General features: G+C 43.9%; 1 protein-coding gene and 1 long non-coding RNA gene across 11 annotated transcripts in view; one reads left to right on the forward strand and one right to left on the reverse strand.

The window, feature by feature from the left end:
* Tmigd3 (transmembrane and immunoglobulin domain containing 3) overlaps positions 1–17,206 on the forward strand; it is a 76,288-nt gene that overhangs the window by 1,292 nt on the left and 57,790 nt on the right. The window contains exon 1 of one of the 10 annotated variants that reach the window (XM_087613533.1): positions 12,648–12,789. The exons of 7 other annotated variants lie outside the window; for them this stretch is intronic. The gene's annotated coding sequence lies outside the window, so the exon portion shown is untranslated. Of the gene's footprint in view, positions 1–12,647; positions 12,790–17,206 lie in introns of those variants that run through there. 2 more of the 10 variants (XM_087613548.1, XM_087613563.1) reach the window with 2 other exon arrangements.
* On the reverse strand, positions 12,141–16,440 carry LOC134485666 (uncharacterized). Its single transcript, XR_015676753.1, has 4 exons — positions 16,387–16,440; positions 15,398–15,465; positions 13,752–13,789; positions 12,141–12,841 (listed from the first exon to the last, which is right to left on the reverse strand). It is a non-coding gene; the product is annotated as an uncharacterized LOC134485666 (long non-coding RNA).

The following is a 17,206-nucleotide window of genomic DNA, read 5'->3' on the forward strand; positions in this document are numbered from 1 at the left end:
CCCAGGCAGAAACTTAAACAGCAGTAAAAGGGTACTTTATCTTCTTGGTTTGGCAAGTGATAAATCTCATTTGAAATAGGCAGTGGGTTTATGTAGAGAGGGAAGATTGGCAGTATTAGTCTCAAAATGTTGATGAGACTGTTTGGGACCACAGGGACAGAGGTAGCAGTGTAACACAGTTACCAGGACATTTTTGAAAAGTCCCTTGGGTGTGTTTCAAAACTGGCTAAATCCAACCTAGTAGACGATGGGTGCTCAAGGTGGCAGAATTTATCTTCCTTCTAGACTAGCCAGAGATGGGTGTGGTCTTTGTAGAAGGTACACAGGTTGGAGCTAATTGAATCATGTGCCCCAAGGCAAGAAGAAAGAACTTGACAAGGGTTTTCGAGGATGCAGGGAAGTTGGCTAGGCAACCAACAGTATCTCTCAGGTGAGTTGTACCTGTACCAGGGCTTTCTTTCATTCTCTTCAGGATAAACCATTTATTCATTTTTCAGGAAGTGTTTCTTAAGAACCCATTGCATATCTGCACCCGCCTCCAGGGTCCAAAGAATATGAAACAGGAAATGAGGTCAGCACCGTCAACTTCTGCCTTCATTTTCTTTGCTAGTTCAGCTGTGAGGCTAGGAAGACAAGGCAGGGCCTGGCAGGGGTGGGAACATTGTCTTTTATGACTCCCACGTGATGAAGTGTGGTGAGAGAATGCCAGGCACCTCTGTCAGCCTCACCCCTTAAATTGTAGTCTTTGCATTTCCAGTGCAAGGGCTGTTACTAAGAAATGCTCAGCAAAGGAGTGTTATGTGAAAACCTAGGCTGTTCTGAGCGTTGATTTTGGCCTCCGTGTTTGATGTGACAACAAATCGTAGCATTGAAATGAGGACATCTGACAGAATGCTTTAGCATTGTGGAAATACCACTGTTCAGAGTCACAAGACATACACAGGAGCAGATCCAATAATCGCCCATCCTCTCTCTGCTCTAAAGTTGGAAGGCTCCTTATAAATAGACCTATAAAATTTGATGTGGGTGGTATTCATCCCTTGGAGGCTTTCCCACTCTTATAAGTTCTTTCTCACTCTTTCTTAATGAATCTATGTTCATCCTGAAGACAACTGATGTGAAGCTTGTTTTGTGCTTAGATAAATTGATTAGTGGAAATGTTCTGAGCACACTAGAACAGACAGTGGATGATCTGGAATATGCTCAAACATGTTCCAGTTTTTGTTAAGAGTAATCTACATAAGCAAAGACTATGTTTATATATAGTCAGCCTGAAACTTATGCTGTTTGAATTAATCCCTTATTGATATTTGGACAGATGTTATGTCAATTAATGAAATCTGTATGCTAGAAATTGTTACTGCTATTTAATTTGCTATATCATTCTATCCTTTTTAACTTTATATAGTTTATAGCTGTTATTGGTTATATAATAATTTAGAAGTTTATGTATCTTTAGGAAAAGGAAATGATGGTTATATAGTGCCTCATTTATTTCCATAAAGTTGTTTTGTCAGCTATTAATGTAGGTGCACCAGCTTTTAGTTAGTACACTGCTCACCACCTCTGCCTGCCTGCTTGCCTGTTTGTTTGCTCGCTCTCGCTCTCTCTCTTTCTTTCCCTTCCTTCCTTCCTTTCTTCCTTCCTTCCTTTGTAAGCATAAGCTTTTTGCAACCTACCTTTCAAAGGGTTCAGCGTCTCCTCTAGCCCACCACCCAGCAGAGGCAGTGGAAGAGAAAAGTTAGTAGGACGTGGGGGAAGAGGATCTGGTCGGCAATAGTTCTTTGGGGGGCGAGCTTGATCTTCTTTGGCAGCAGTTCTAGCTTATTTAATATTCTATAGTCACTAATACTTACATGTAAAGTCTTTGCACGTCAAGTTTCTTCAGCCTATTGTGCTGTCTCTCTCCTCCATGCCCCAGAATATTTTCTTGTGATTTAGTTTTGTTGTGAACTAACATTCTCCAAGACTATGTGGACATTTTGAATGACTTGAGTGCCATGACCAATATATGATTTCCCCCCCCCCTGTATATTCTTTTAAGGGTACATGTGTTTTTCTTTTAACATTGGGTTTATAATCCTCTGCAGGTTGCGAATAAATGTTTGGATCTCTAAGATTAGTTTTGAAATTATGTGGATCTGAAAATATCCTGTCTTTTGGTTAAAAAAAAATCTGGATCACTGTGGATCAGAAAATATTCTAGAATAGACAGCAGTTTTAATATTTTCCCTATCCTTCTGGCTTGTTCTATGGGCTTATTTTTTATTTTATTTTTTTTTTTTGACTTTTGTATATTTCCTTCATTTTCTTGCCAAAGAAAAGATGTCTGTAGAGGTTCACCTCATAGTTTGGGAGATTATAAGAAAGGTAGTTTTGACATGAAACTCATGAAACTCTGTCCTATGTACGTCCACAAGCCCTTAGGCTCCTGAATCCTGTAACGTGTCTGACGAAATAATCTGACTATATTTTACAACACTCTTTCAGTTATCTTAACAAACAGGTGAGATCAGTATTATCATAATAACCTGTTCCTTTGTTAAAGACCAGAAAACAGAGGCATAGAAAGGTGGAGTCGTATGCCCAGGGCTGGGGTCAGTACGTGGCAGGTGTTTGAATCTGAGAAACACAGCATCAGTGGATGCACGCTTAAGCATGGCCTTCAGCCATATCTATTTCTGCTGTGTACTCAGCACTCTTCCATTTTGTTTAAAATCAGAATAAGGAGTCTAGGTGTGCTAGATTAGGTCTGCAGTCCCAGAGACAAGAGAATTGTGAGTTTGAATCCAGCCTGGGTTACTCATTATGTAACTTGAGCTCCACTGTGACTCTTGGCCTCAAAAAGTAAGCCAACGCCCCCAAACAATAAAACTGGTCAGAAACGGAAACAGAACCCAGAGCCCCGTGCAGGTTCTTCTACCAAACTGTAACTCAAGCCCAGCCATGGAAGCCAGGACCTCACACGAGCTGGTGCTGGTCGTGTGTCCTCCTCGTGGCCACCTCTCAGCCTTAGTGCTCTTCTTGCTTATCCACAGCTCCGTCTTCACCCCCCAGCCCCGTGGTGGCCCTGAAAATAACAGCTTCAATGCTGAGACCAGGACCAGAGAGGGTATAATGAATGCTACTGTTTGCCTCCATTTGGTAAACCTTCTAACTCTGGTCACCCTACAGCTCAAATGGCTCGGTTTATCTTGCCTTGCCTTTCCCACACCTGAAGCCAACACCAAGAGTCAGTTATTGAAACAGGCAAATGTCGCAACTTTTGAGGCAATGATGAGAGTTGGGGAAGCCAACATATTTAACCAAATACCTCAGGAAGAAAGGTGGGGTGCGATGCTCTGGGGAATAAGTGAAGAACAAGAAGTGAAGGTTGTGTGGCAAACTGCCTGGGAGCTGAACGCATGCCTCAATAAAGACACGGAAGTCCTCTGAACAGACTGGGAGACATTCTTTTGTCCAGGGTGTTTGTGGAAATCTTTGTCCAACCATTATCTGACCACTAAATTAACACAACACAGACATTAGTGTTTGCACATGTGAGCTCACAGAAATCTGTACAGAACATGCTACAGGTGTAGTACAGCCATAAGTCAGGTCCTGTAGATCAGGGCTTAAAATCCAGAACCTTTACATACTGGGCAAGACTCTGTCACTGAAGAGGTCCAGCTTCCCTAACCCTACCTTTTTCAGACAGGTTCACTAAGTATCTATCCCGTGCTGGCCCCAAATACAGCCAAGGCAGACCTGGCCTTGATTTTCATATTGGTGGCTCAGGCCTATAAATCCCTTTCCTCAAGAGGCTGAGGCATGAGGATCCGAACTGCAAAGCTACTGTGGGCTACATAGCGAGTGTCTGAAGACAAGAAACAAAGGGAGGGGACACACTGAAATGAATAAATCAACACGAGGATTCCAGCACAGGCAGTTTAGACCACCACCTTCTCTTAGAGTAAGTTTAGGAAGGAGGTCTTGACATTAGAGGGCAAATGGCAAATTGACTTTGGGCATGGCAGGTTCAAATTGAAGACTATGTTTGGCTGATAATTATGATCTCTATAAATGCCTCATGAGAATTCAGAGCTAGACCTAGTACTTTGACTTCCCACTCTCCTTAAAGCTGTGCCTAATCTTTTAATGAGATGGAACCACTTTCCATTTCCCTAAAGCACTGAGACATCAAGACATGGCGTCTGGGAGTTTAAAGCAGAAGACAGATGTGGCCCAATTACGTTTGTTTCAACACGATGCCTGTGCTTGCAGAGTCAAAAATGGATAGGAAAGGGGTTTGTTGAGACCAGATAGTGGCATGTAGTTTTTGTTTCTGTGTTTTGCCTTTTGGCAGTGGCTCTCCTTGCAAAACAAAACAAAAAACAAAAACAAAATAAAAACAAAACAAATGAAAACAACAAAATAGTAACAACAACAACAAGCAAGAGAAAATCTCACAGTTTTTCTTTCAGATAACTTCTCCCTGCCTCTGATTTTAGGGTTAAAAATGCACCTATATTTGAGTTCCCAAGAGATCACTGTAGTTCACTCTTTGCTAGGCCCTGGGTGAAAATGCCCATACAAACTGTGTTTCATGGTTGGATCAAAGAACTCTCCCCTCTGCTGTGTCTACAGGTAGACATTGGTGTCAGTGTCTCATCATCTTCCAAATTATAGCCTTCACGTCTGTGAGGCAGTAGACAGACACGTAGTTACCCAGCCAGGCTCCTGACCCTCAGCAGGGCTGACTGTATTAGTGCTGGAACAAATTTCCACGAAGTTTGTTTGTTTGAGACAGTCTCACTACACAACCCAAGCCAATCTCAAACTTGTGGCAATCCTCCTGCCTCTCAGCCTTCTGTGTGCTGGGATTGCAGGCCTGAGCTTGTCACCCTAACCCATGAAGTTTTACAGTGAAGTGCACAGCAAACTGCCAGTAGCAAGTTGCTAAGACACTGGATTGTGCTGTATCCATGCAGGTCTGGTTAGCTCTCCACACAATGTTTAGACTTTGTCCCCAGAGAATCAGACATTTATAAGGATGTTCTCAGAGATGCTAAAAACCATGACAAAAAAAAAGGTTGTTTATTCATTTGTTATATATGGTCATAGAAAAATAGACACAATAATTTTTAAATCTAAGGGAATGGTCTAGAACAGTGGTTCCCAACCTTCCTAATGCTGTGACCCTTTAATACAGTTCATCATGTTGTGGTGACTCTCCCAACCATAAAACTATTTTGTCGACACTTGATAACTATAATTTTGCTACTACTATGAATCATAATGTAAATATCTGATACACATGATATCTAATATATGACCCCTATGAAACTCCCTATGAACTCCCAAAGGGGTTATGACCTACAGGTTGAGAATCACTGGTCTCGAAGTGTTCAATATTGTTAAGTTTTACATGTCAGAGAAAAGCTCCTACCACAGGATAAAAGGTATGCACATGGCTGTGCGTCATCCATCAAATGCCCCACCCTTACAGGACTTTTGTGTCCACCCCCAAACGACTCTCTTCCTCAGCCATCATCTTCCCCTCAGAACAACTGCTTGGTGGTCCATCCAGGAAATGGAGGCATTAGCCAACTTCCTGTTTCCACCCCTCAGCCAGCACAGTCTCCCACACTCATGGAAAAGAACACTTTTTAAATTCTTTGTGCTGTCTATCCCCAAGTTAAAGAGCCCCAAGCAAAGAAGTTCTCTTGTCTAAAAAAAAGGAGAGCTGGTGGACAGACAGCTGTCTCTATTGACAGACACCTCCCAAGGTTCCCCATCTTGCTCTCCTTTCCAGATGTTCGGGTGGGTGTTTTAAAATCCCTTTCAGTTTTGACTCATTTCATTTATCATCTTCCACATACAGTTGAGATCTTTGTCCATTTTTTTAAAAAAAGATATATTTATTTATTATATATGAGTACACTGTAGCTGTCTTCAGACACACCGACACACCAGAAGAGGGCATTAGATCTCATAACAGATGGTCATGAGCCACCATGTGGTTGCTGGGAATTGAACTCAGGACCTCTGGAAGAGCAGTCAGGTCCTCTTAACCACTGAGCCGTCTCTCCAGGCCTGTCCATTTGTTCTGATATAGGGTCTTTCTGAATAGCCTAAGCTGGTCTCAAACTCAAACTCTTTCTGCCTCAGCCTTCCCGGTGTTCAGGTTATAGGCGAGAGCCACCATGCCCAAACCATGTCCAGCTTTACAGCAGTCACTTAGCTCCTGTAGTTGCTGTTTGGCTGTGGTGACACCATTCTCTACAGGAGTCTTTCACCTTCAGGCTCCTTATGGGTGCTTTCTCACCAGCCTGCCCTGGGCTCCCTACTCCGGGGTCTGCTTTTACTTACGTGTTCCTCTCTTTTTCCTGTGTCTCTCTTCCATTCTTACGACAGTGACCATTGTGCACATGCATGCAAGTGCTTTCCACACTGACGTGCATCTGTGCTCAGACGCCTCCTACTCGACACGCCATGGGTTGCCTCTTCCATGAATGCATTGCTTCTTTCCATCCAGCCTGCAAACTATCTGCTGACTTCGTTTCTCTCTTCACTGTATCTTCACTTAGGGTTCTCACTCACAGGGGAGCTCAGATCCATATATGGATGGGTCTTGAGCTCATCACTTTCCTGCCTCAAGTTCTCCAGCACTCTCAGAAGTGATTAATCAATCCCATTACAGTTCATATTCTCACTAAAATACCCGACAGCAGCAAGTGCTTCTTCCTCCCCAGCTTTACCTTCTATGGCAGAAGTCTGCAAGCTATGCCTCCTGGGCCAGATCTGGCTCCCTTCCCATTTTTGAAAATAAAGTTGTATTGGAACATGGCCATGTCTGTCCACATACATATTGTCTATGGCTGTTTCTATGCTACAATCATAGTAGTGAATAGTTGCCACAGAGACCATCTGGCTGACAACATCTCGCATGCTTACGGTCTCTTTTTAGAAGATGCTGTCTTGTCTTGGTCTCCAGGCATTTGATCAAAGGTGTCAGTCTTTCACCACCTCGAACTGTGCAGTATTAGTGCCCCCTTTGCCACTGGAAACAGGACTGTAAGTGCCTTTGACTCTAGTGCAAAGAATAAATTAACTCAACCTCAAACCTGTTGACAGAGATCATTTTTCTTCAAGGTTCCTGGATTCCTAGCAGATGTCAAATTTCCCTATCAGGGTTACATCAAAGAAGCAAACCTCTTGAAATTTGATATTACAGGACTTCGAGGTGTGTTGTTCTTGTCTGGTGCTGGAATGTGAGGCTTGCAGGGCAAGCAGTCTAGAAGAGGAGATGAGTGTAGAGTGAGCAGGTAACCAGGCCACCACTTAGAACCCACAAAACTGTCAGTACCTCACTGTCCCCAGCTAGGCTGGAGTGGTAACCCCAGGGACTAAGTGCTTGCCCATTTCTGATATTGGGAAAGCCCCAGGAAGGCCTCTAAGGAGATGGGCAGCTATAGGCTGTGGCCTATACATGCCAAGGGGTGGGGCTAGCATCTAAGTGATAGTGGGTGTTGGAGATAAAACTCAAGTCCTTTGTAAGACTGGCTCTTATGAGCCATCCCTCCAGTCTGTACCATGAACTTGAATCCATTTGAATTCCTACTTTCAATTACTCTGGGCTTATTCCCAGGACTAGAAATGTTGGATCCTACAGCAATTCTATTCTTAATACTTCAGAGTGCCTCCACAGGTTCTTGGTGTCTAAAGCAAGTAATGCAGCCTCACCAACTGTGAACACAGCTTCCACTTTCTCTGTGTCTTGTTTGTAAAACATCAGATACAGAAGCAAAGGAAGAGGTATTTGCCAACTCAGTCTCAGGAAGCGTAGTCAGGGCACAGTAGCACTCTTGACTGTCCACCTTTCTCCTGTTTGTTCTGTCTGAGGCCCCTGCTTGTGGGATGGCTCCACCTGCCATCAGGATGAGTCTTTTCCCCACAGTCAATCTTCTCTGAGAATACCCTCCTAGACACAGTCAGAGATACACCCCACTCATCCGCTAGGTGACTCTAACTCCAGTTGAGTTGACAGTGAAGATTAACCCTTACCTTCCACATATTTACCAGCATGCATTACAAGACTTGGTGGCAAATGTCATCTTGCTGGATCTTATTTGATTTATATAACAGGTTTTACTTGGTAGGCCTGCTCTGTATTTCCTTTAGATTGATAGTATTGAACATCTATTGGATGCGTGTGTGTGTGTGTGTGTGTGTGTGTGTGTGTGTGTGTACTCTTATTTATTAAAATTGTGTGTCTGTGTCTGATGGGGGGCCAGTGGGTACACACATGCCACAGTGCAGGTGTGGGGGTCAAAACACAGCTTTGAAGAGTCAGTTTTCTACTTCCACATCCTGTTTCTAGGGCTTGAACTCACAATCGTCACACAGTAGGTGGTTTTGCCCACTGAGACACTTCTCCCAGCCCCAAACGTGAATTTTCTTTGGAGAAATGTCTGTTTCAGTCCTCTGCCCATTTTCCAGTCAGATCCATTGTTGGAGAGTTGTTGGTGTTCTTGAGCTGGGGTATTAGCCCTTGACTAAGTATATGATCGGCAGCTAGTTTCTCCTAGCCCACGGACTGCTTCTTTTACACAGTTGCTGGTGTCCTTTTGTACGTGCATGCTTACAATTTGAAGTGCACCATTTATCCACTTTTCCTTTTGTTGTGTTTGCTTTTTGTGTCATATAAAAAAAAATCACTGACTGCTCAAGGGATGCTTTCCCTCTTCTCATGTAAGGGATTTAAAGTTTTAATGCTTGCATTTCAGACTTTCATCCATTCAAGTGAACTTTTGCTGAGATAGTCAGTGTTCTAATGCTGTTGAAAATTGTTCCTCCCATCCCCTTCAACGACCTTGGTACCATCATTGAAGATACTTTGGCCATGTACATGGTGATTTGTTTCTGGCCTCTGCGTTGTATCCCATTGGTCCGGATGTCTGTCTTGAGGCCAGTACTCCATTGTTCAGATGGCTACAGCTTTGCAGTAACATCTGAAAATCAGGAACTGTGAAACCTGTTAAGTTTCTCTTTCCCTTTTAAGGACTATTTTGGCTATCGGGGTTACCATTTTTAGGTGGTGGTGTTTCTAGCTTTTAAAATTAAGTGAATATTAATTTTATTAGTAACAAACTACTAAAAGGACACATTTAATAGAAAGCTGAGCCAAGTGACTCCCTACGTTACTAATGATGACTCTTTTGTTTTTCCAAGTCCTTACTTTGTACCAAATTAATCCCCACCCCCTTTCAGGTGGTTCAAGCTCTCCGTGCAGTATTATTCTTCCTCACCACACCCCTTCCTTTTCCCTTTGTGACCCTTGCTTTCTAACTTCTCCACTAATACCTACCCACTTCTGGAGAGTATCATGCCTAGCTTTCCACGCCTCCTTGTGTCTTTGCCTCCTGTTCTCACTGCTGAGAACACTTCCCATGGTTTCCTAGGCCTCACATTCCCCTTGGCTCTTCCTGTAGGAATTAGGTTACATGTCATTTTCTCCCAGCAGCGTTAGTTTCTGAAAAGATCCTGCCTTCTAGTTTCTGTTGCCCCCATCCTGTGCTGTGTGGACAATAAATATTATGTGGTAATTTTCAGTAGCTCTTCAAAGGCAGGAGCTGGGTTTTCATGTCTCCCCCCCCCCAATGTATAAACACAACTGATGGTACACAAATAACTTCTGTTAAACTCAACAGAACTAAAAGAAGTTGGAGTCACCCTGGTACTTAAAAGTGGATGTCTCTGCTATGGGCAAAAGGAAGGACAAGTGGGAGAGACCCTGTGGTACTCTAGGGATCAGGTACATTTGGGACTCAGAGTGTACGAACCCTTGCTACAGAACAGCCATGTCAGCTGACTTCTATAGAGTAGGCTTGGAAATTTTCCCTCTTGCCAGGTCACTACACAGAACTTGTATTCAGAAAACCTATGTAAAGTTCAAGGCTCTCCAGAGGCCACTGGGCAACAGTCCAAGTCTTCTGTGGCTTAGTTGCCTTTTCCTGGAGGAATGCCAGAGGCCCTGAAGACCTTTTCATTCCACAGTGCATTTAGACAGTGGAGACATGGTTTTGTACAATTTTACTTCTTGAGAATGTAGATACTGTGATTGTCATACAAATTGAAATGGCCTTAAAACTGAAGCAGACCCAGTGGGCTTGGTTCCTGGGACATCCAAAATGAAAAAGATACATGTAGAACATACTGTATGGTGGCAAGTGTCTAGCCCAAAGATGAAGGGAGTAGGTTGTCTCAGCAGCCAGGATAAAAGAGAGACATGCTTAGCAGGAAATTTCCTCAGCCCCTTGCTGGGATCTATTAGTCACAGGCTAAAGAGGGGTGTATGCAAAGGAGGTGGTAGTACAAAAGCTTCCACCGGCCATTTGTGATGACTTTCCCAGGCCACCATCCCCCTCCCATATATGGTAAAGGAGAGAGCAAGAATGATTGTGTTTTTCAGTGAAGTTTTATCATCCCATAAACATGGTAGGCCTGTGTATATGTGTTTTGGTTTTCAGCTAGGACTGACATCAGGCCTGTGCATTCTAGACAAGAGTTCTAGAATATACTTAAAGGCAAGAAGTGCTCTTTTTTATGTAAAGGAAGAAGACAGGAGAGTTATGAATCTCATGATGACCTTTAATGTCCTCTTTAACCAAGGATCATGGGTCCACGTTTCACCCTGCTATTGGCCGTTGGGGTGTTAGGCACAGCTCTTGAGGAGGTAAAATGTGGGGAGTGTTTGATTGTGTCTCCCTGTGTCACCACTGTCTGTTGCTGGGCCTTAGGGCAGCATCGAGACGCTGCTCAGGGGGTGGGAAGACACAGTCTAGGATGGAGGAGGCATCCTAGACTCCCTGACTCTCAGGCACCCAGTCGCCACTGGGGTGTTGCACAGAAGAGTCACCAACGAAGGATTGGCGTCCGTGGGCCCTTGAAGAGGCCGGGACCATTGGGGGTCCGAGGGTTGAGCACAACTTCGATGACTGTGAAACTGGGGCGGAGGAAATGGGGAACTCCAGTTTAGCACATCAGTGAAGGAACAACGGTGGTCTGGAAGCACAGAGAGGCCTTCTTCAGGAGACTTAGGCTGTGCGGCTTTGTAGGTGAAGGCCTTCTCCATGTTCCCCACTGCTGTTTCGATGGAAAAGACAGTCCATGTTTATCCATACTGTTTATTGACTGTTCATCATGGAAAATGGATACATACCAACTTCTCAGGGTAGGCAAGAGATTAAATTTCATTTGCAAGAGGAATGTCCAGGAAGGGAAGCTTATTGGCTAACCCTCACAGTCTCTAGGTACCTACCGCATTAGCATAGAGAACTCTGTATTGGCCTGCTTGACCAACATGGGGAGCATGGACACATGTTGGAGGCCAGGAATCTGGGAGCAGGGAGGCGCCTACCGTCTCAGGTATGTGTACCCAAGTACTGGGGTCTCAGATCTGCTCTGCCTTACCAACTTTCCTAGCATGGCCCACTGTCCCACAAAGGATGACCTTGAACTTTTGTTCTTCGTCTACCTCCTAAGCATTACAATTATAGGTTGTATTACTATGTGTAGTGCATGTGGTACTGCAGATCAAATCCAGAGCTCTATGCATGCTAGGCAAACACTACCAATGGAGCTACATTCCCAGCCCAGGAAGTAATTTTTTTTTAATATTATTTATTGGGTTGGGGAATTAGCTCAGTGGTAGAACACTTGCCTAGCAAGCACAAGGCCCTGGGTTTGGTCCCCAGCTCCAAAAATAAATAAATAAATAAATAAAAATATTATTTATTTAATGTGTATGAGTATACCGTAGCTGTCTCCAGACACACCAGAAGAGGGCATCAGATCCCATGACAGATGACTGTGAGCCACCATGTGGTTGCTGGGAATTGAACTCGGGACCTCTGGAAGAGCAGTCAGCGCTCTTAACCATTGAGCCACCTCCCCAGGCCAAGCATGTAGCCCAGCTGGCCTCAAACTCATGATCCTCCTGCCTCTGGCTCCTTCAGCAAATCCTACCGATGTGTGCCACCACAACCAGCAGTAAATTTCTAATTACCAGTATCAACCAGGCACGCTCAGTTTTTAGCCAGCCATTCTTTTAAAAAAAAGAAAATTGTGGAAATGCCACATGAACTAACAAGGAAACTGAAGGGTTTATTTTTTTTTTAATCAAAGGATTTAAGAACACTTTAATAATCAAGTATTTAAAAAAACAATGACTTCAATATTAGCAAGGGTACATGGTTAGAGGAATTACCTTGAATACATCTTAAAGATCACTTCTATTTTCATCCTCGTTATCATGGACCCCATGTGGCTCATATTCCTTATTATATTGGTTTTTAAAAAATTTATGAATTCCCAATCAGACTTGTCTTCCTTAGTGGTGAAGTAAAACCAATTTCTTTGTAATTGCTTTTTAGACACTGTACGTTTTAGATTGCCTTCTTTCTAAATTTTTCCAAGTCATCACAAAAGGCCTAGAGAGTCCTCTGACAGTCTGCTATAAGAGGGCTCATGGTGCTGCATGGACTTTTGACAAACTTGGCTTCGATAGCCCCCCAGAGAGATGTCTCCCCTTTAAAAACCTGCTCTGTGATCATAATTGATCACAGACAGATACCTGTGTCATAATTGCTGCTGACATAGCAGCCCGCATCACGGGAGGATGTCTGGTGTCAGCTTGCCTTCAGGTGCTCCATCAAGCACACGTGGAGAGCTCTGTGTTAGGTTAATGTGCTAGGAGACACTTGTGAGCAAAGTATGATCCTCGTGCTCCAAAAGCTCAGAATCCAGGTAAGCAGAGCCAGTAAACAAAGGTGCTTACAGCCCTTTGATCAGTCTTGAACTGGAAGTGAATTATCAGAGTTAGGAGAAGACATTATTCCAATGTTGTATAATAATTTCGAAGTGGTTAGGTTGTCCCTGATTCTAGACCTGGAGGGATTAGTTTAACTTTACCAGGAAGGTGTGGAACTGGTGTTATATGTCTGTAATCCCAGCACTTGATGGCCAAGGCAGAGAATCATGAGTTCAAGTTCATCCATCGTGGGCTTGTCAGAGAGATTGGGGGCAGGGGAAGGATGAGAAGCAGGGAGGGGGGTTTATGGTAAAATAGGACCTGGTTATGACTTAGCAGGTAAAGGAACTTGCTCCCAAGCCCGAAGACTTGAGTTCAATCCTAGGGAAACCACAGAGGAATTCTGTAAGAAGCCTGCTTCTTATACAACCAGGGACACCTGCCCAGGGGTGGCACCACCCACAGTGGTCTAGGCCCTCTCACATCAGTCATTAAGTAAGAAAATGCCCCGTAGATATGCCCGCAGGCCAATGGGATGGAGGCAATGCCTTAGTTATAATTCTTTCTTCCCACCTATGTTGGTTGAGGTTTGTGTCAAGCTGACCAAAACTAACTGCAGGTTAGAACTGAAACTCGACTTCACTCTTAAGAATTCGGACCCCAGTGACAAAAAGGAATGACAGACTGCGGGGTGTGAGAGATGATGTGGATTCAAAGACCAAGAGGCTGCAGGATAAAAACATGTTTTTTTTTTTTTTTTTGTTTTTTGTTTTTTTCTCAGTTCAGGACTTGGTTGCACCCACTGAATAGAATAGCAAATGTTAATAAAGCCAACACTGAGTAAGAAGGGTGGGCAAGAGGGTGGGGGTGGGGTGAGGGTTGAGTGGGGTAGGGTTGGAGGGTGGGGTGGGGTAGGGTGGGAGATGACCTTCTCAAAGGGGTTCTTTGGTATCCTCACCTGACTTGCGATCTTGCCAAAATTTGTAAGTCATTCTCCTAAAAAGAAATAAACAGATAAACAATTAAAAAAAAAAAAGCCTACCCATTAGGCCTAGCCCTTTTGCTGGTGTAAGCAGAGAAGACAGACGCCTGAAGCACAGAGTCTAAGGGATTCGGGAGCTGACAAGCTGTCTCTCCTTGGCATAAAGGGTCCCATTGCCATAAATGGAAGTGGCGTTCGGAGTGTTGTTTTTGCCAGGTCTCCTGGACTTAAATGGATGTAAATGCTTTTGCAAAGATGGAGAGAGAATGAAGGAGAGGAGGGGGTGTGTCTGGGCATAGAAGCTGGCTGCCAGCCCTCGCTCCAGAGGTCCAAGTTCAAATATGCTTGCAGGCAAGCCTCAGTTAAGTTTTCTGTCCTCATACAATGAAGCTGTTGTACGACCAGAGGCTGGAGCAGGCCACTGGTTTTCCAGAGTCCAACAGCCAGCACCTTTTAGGCTTCCTCTTGATTCTCCTTCTGTTGGAGTTCCTCACAGGGCACACATACTTCTGATCCATCCTACTGTAAGCTCTAGGAAGCAGGACATGCACTGCTCAGGAGTGGGGTGTCAACCCTGTCAGCACACAGCTTCAGAAAGTGACAGAGCAGTCAGGTAATAAAGATATTCGAAAGATCAAGAGCCATTAAACATTTTATTCTGCTTTTAAACATTTGCCCTGCCCTCAACAATCATTTTCGATGACGGAATTCCTGGACTGCTTGGTTCCTTTTGCTATGTCAGTTTAAATTTGTAAGCTCTCCCTACAGGAATTACTTGACTAGATGCCCATCTGATTTTTTAAGTCCAGAGGGATTTCTGTGCCTACTGCTTACAGATATAATCAGATGGTTCTTGAAATGGCCCTGACCCCTTTGTTGGGAATAATTTCGAAAGTGATAAATTTTCTCCCTACCAAACCTCTGAGTGATCCTCCTTTCCTCCCTCCTCCTGTCCCCTGTGTGTGCATGCTTGTGTATGTGTTCGTGCATGACTTCTTTTGAGTTCTCCTTAAACACCAAATATTAAGCAAGTTGGTACAAAAGAAACTAGGTTTGGAGGTGAGGGCTAGCAGAGGCATTTAGCCACGGTGATGATGAAATGGACATTTATTTGGTTCTGCCTCTGACAGGTGCCTGTTAAAGGTACTTAATGAATTGAATTCATATAACACTCAGTGTGACTCTAATTGTTATAATCGTCATCACCTTAAAAATGGAGAAACGGAGGCACAGAAGAATAAAGTCAGGAAGTGTCTTGATCATTGAGTCTGGCTCCCAAATCCATTACTTACAGCCAAATGCTGGACTGATTTACAGTGAATGGGGTGTTCCCTAATTTTCATGCCTCTTGGATTCAGTGTAACCATGAATCTACTCCTGAATATAGTTCCTAATGCTTCCTCACCTTTGTGTTCTGGTCACCAGGCATAAGTAGGAAATAATGGGAGAAGAAACAGGGTGGAAAGTAAGGGGTAACCATGTCATTGAGAGCACACACCTGGCCATTCATGTGCTCATGTGCACGGACATATTTATCATTCACTAAAGACTGTGTGTGTGCATGTGCATATGTATGCAAGTGTGCATGGGGGGCAGAAGTCAACCTCAGGTGTCCTCCTTACCTTCTCTTCCATTCTGGTTGAAACTGGGCCTGTCACTGGATTGGACTTCACCAAGTCTGCTAGGTTAGCTGTGCAGAAAGCGTCAAGGAATCCATCTATCTTCACCTCCTCAGTGCCGGGACTACAAGCCCATGTACACACCTAACTTTTTAAAGTTCTTCCTTTCTTTTCCAAACATAAGTTCTGGGCAGTGAACACTGGTCTTCTGCCTTACAAGGCTAACGTTTTATAGACTGCACCATCCCTGTAGCCTCCTTTTTGGTTCCTTTGAGATAGGTTCTCATGTAGCTCAGGCTGGCCTGAAACTTGTAGAGCTGAGACTACCCTTGAACTCGAGATGCTCTGTCTCCATGAGCCGGGATTGCCCACATTGTCCAAGAGCCATGCCCAACACTGACTCTTTTTTGTATTCACGTCATTTCCACACTCCCTGAGACTTTCTCGGCAGGTTATACATAGCCCTTCCCCGAGGGATCAGTTTTTCCCATTCCAGGTCATGGGAAGGGGCAAGAAGGAGAAGACTTCCTTTTCAAGGGCCTGTCAGGAAACCATGCTTGGAAAGGAACACATGAAAATTGATCAGTAAGAACAGTCAACAGTTTACCAGTCCTCTGTGCATGATAGGGTGCCCTCAGCAGCCTTAGGGTATAGGGGGAGACCAGCCCTGCCCTTTAGGAACTCAGCATTGAGAAAACCAGATATCCAGGGCCCCAGGACCACCCTCTCTGGCCATGTCATTTATCCATATGCTATCTTTATGAGTAGCATGAGTGCTTGACCCACCTGTAGGTAGGTGATGGAAATTGAAACTGGATCACCGGAAAAGCAGTAAATGCTCTTAGCCACTGAGCCATCTCTCCAGCCCTGCCTGAATCCTTTTATACTATTTTATAGTCGGGACTTAAAAGCAGATCCAATTCTTACACAAAGACAATTGAATGCCATGCTGTCATTATGCTGTATGAGGTTGTACTGGTATTCAAGGATACATTTGGAATATTATTAGATGACATACACTTGTAGAGCAGCATTCCTATTGTCCTATTTGTGTGACAAAGATAAAAATGCATAAATAACAATACAATGCATAATGATTACACCTACATAGTACTTACCATATACCGGGCATTATTTTAACTAATTAGTCTCCCAGTGAACTCTGTGGGTGTCAACGAGGTAGTTCAGTGGTAAAAGTGCTTGCCCCCTAGCCTGAATATCTGAGTTTTATTCCCGAGTTTCACATTGTGGAAGGAAAACACTCATTCCTTTGACCTCCACAGGTGGCATGTGTGCACTCTCTCGCGTGCGCGAGTGCGCACACACACACACACACACACACACACACACACACTTTTTCAAATGTAATTTATAAAAGAGAACTCTATGAAGTAGATATTACTATTATATCAATCTTATATGGATAAGCTAATGTATACAAAGTTTGTGACTTTTTAAAAATATTCCTGAAATAGTAAATGACAAGATCAGAATTCAGTCTCAGGTGTTACTTTTCCCAGGTGTGATAGTTGGTGTATGCTTGGGCCAGGAAGTGGCACTACTAGGAGGTGTGGCCTTGTTGGAGTAGGTCTGTTACTGTGGGCTTAAGACCCTCACCCTAGCTGCTTGGAAGTCAGTCTTCCACTAGCAGTCTTCAGATGAAGATATAGAACTCTCAGCTCTGCCTGTATCATCAAGGGTCTACTATTAGCCAACAGGCTAACCTGTAAGTGACGTGTAAGTGTAAACAAAATCTAGACAACAAACTCCCAACTGTCACTAGTTAAGAGGTATGGAAGTGGGTTGGATGGA

The sequence above is a fragment of the Rattus norvegicus genome, chromosome 2 (assembly GCF_021556685.1).
Source record: "Rattus norvegicus strain SHRSP/BbbUtx chromosome 2, alternate assembly SHRSP_T2T, whole genome shotgun sequence".
Lineage (NCBI taxonomy): Eukaryota > Metazoa > Chordata > Mammalia > Rodentia > Muridae > Rattus > Rattus norvegicus.